At 34.4% G+C, this 1946-nt stretch overlaps 1 pseudogene; it reads left to right on the top strand.

Moving 5' to 3' along the window:
* The first annotated feature begins 1592 nt into the window (after positions 1 to 1592).
* On the top strand, positions 1593 to 1711 carry LOC111747228 (annotated as a pseudogene).
* Positions 1712 to 1946: the final 235 nt, after the last annotated feature.

The following is a 1946-nucleotide window of genomic DNA, read 5'->3' as shown; positions in this document are numbered from 1 at the left end:
CTATATTACAAGGTTATAGTAATCAAAACAACATGGTACTGGCATAAAAACAGACAGATCAATGGAACAGAATAGAGAGCCCAGAAATAAACCCATGCCTATATGGTCATTTAATATATGATAAAGAAGGCAAGATTACACAATGGGGTAAAGACAGCCTATTCCATAAATGGTGTTGGGATAACTGGACAGAAAAATGCAAAAAAATGAAACTAGATAACCATATACAAGAATAAACTCGAAATGGAATAAAGACTTAAATGAAAGACCTGAAACCATAAAACTCCTAGAAAAAAAACAAGGGAAACAAACTCTCTGACATTGCTCTTAGTAATATTTTTTTTGATATATCTCCTTAGGCAAGGGAAACAAAAGAAAAAATAAATGGGACTATATCAAACTAAAGATTTTTTGCATAGCAAAGGGAACCATCAATCAAATGAAAAGACAATCCACTGAATGGAAGAAGATATTTGCCAATGATACATCAGTTAAGGGGTTAATACCCAAATTTAAAAGAACTCATACAACTCAACAACCAAAATAACAAATAATCCAATTAAAAAATGGGCAGAGGACCTGAATAGGTATTTCTCCAAAGGGGGCATACAGATGGCCAATAGACATGGAAGATGCTCAATGTCACTAATCATCAGAGAAATGCAAATTAAAAACACAATGAGATATCACTTCACATTTGTCAGAATTACTATCATCAATAAATCAAAAAACAAGTGTTGGCACGGATATGGAGAAAAGGGTCCCCTCAGACACTGTTGGTGGGATTGTAAATTGGTACAGCCACTATGATCCAGCAATTTCACTTCTGAGTATTTATTCAAAGGAAACCAAAACACTAACTCGAAAAGATATAGGCTACCTTATGTTCACTGTGGCACTATTTACAATAGCCAAGATATGGAAGCAACTGAGGTGCTCATCAATAGATGATTGAATAAAGAAGATGTGGTACATATATACAATGGAATATTACTCAGCCATGAGAAAATGAAATCTTACCATTTGCAATGACATGGATGAACCTATGCCAACTGAACTAAGTCAAACAGAGAAAGACAAATAACATATGATCTCACTTACATGTGGAATCTAAGGAACAGAATAAATGAACAAACAAAAGGAAAACAGACTCATAGATACAGAGAACAAAGTGGTGATTGCTAGATGGGAGAGGTTTTGGGGGACTGGGTGAAAAAGATGAAGGGATTAAGAAGTACAAATTGGTAGTTACAAAACAGTCATGGGGATATAGCATAGGGAATATAGTCAATAATGTTGTAATAACTATGTATAGTGCCAGCTGGGTACTAGACTAATTGGGGTGATCACTTCATAAAATGTCTAACCACTTGCTGTACAACTTAAACTAATATAAAATAATATTGAATGCCAACTCTAATTGAAAAATTAAAAAAAAAAAACAAAAGAAAAAGAACAAAGTTTGAGGTCTCACACTTCCTAATTTCAAAACTTATTACAAAGCAACAGTAAATCAAGACAGTGTGGTACCTGAATAAAGCTAGACATATAATTTAATGGAATAGAATTGAGAGTACAGAAATAAATCTTCAGTCTATGGCCATGCTACCCTGAACAAGCCTGACCCCGTCTGATTTCGGAAGCTAAGCAGGGTCGGGCCTAGTTAGTACTTGGATGGGAGACCACCTAGGAAGACCAAGTGCTGTAGGCATAAAAAAAATAAAATAAAATAAAATAAGGGATTGTAAGCTGACAAGGTCCTTGCAATCTGTGAAGTCAACCAAGGGTTGCCTCGCCTAAGAAAATTTAAAAATTTAAAAAATTAAATAAAATAAATCTTCACATTTGAGTTAATCGATTTTCAACAAAGGCGACAAGACCATTCAATGAGGGGAAGAATTTTAACAGGTAGTGCTTGAATAACTAAATAGCCACATGGAAAAGAA

The sequence above is a fragment of the Pteropus vampyrus genome, unplaced genomic scaffold (assembly GCF_000151845.1).
Source record: "Pteropus vampyrus isolate Shadow unplaced genomic scaffold, Pvam_2.0 Scaffold215, whole genome shotgun sequence".
Classification (NCBI taxonomy): domain Eukaryota; kingdom Metazoa; phylum Chordata; class Mammalia; order Chiroptera; family Pteropodidae; genus Pteropus; species Pteropus vampyrus.
Note: the sequence above shows the minus strand (reverse complement) of the source record. Positions and strands in the feature narration are given on the sequence as shown.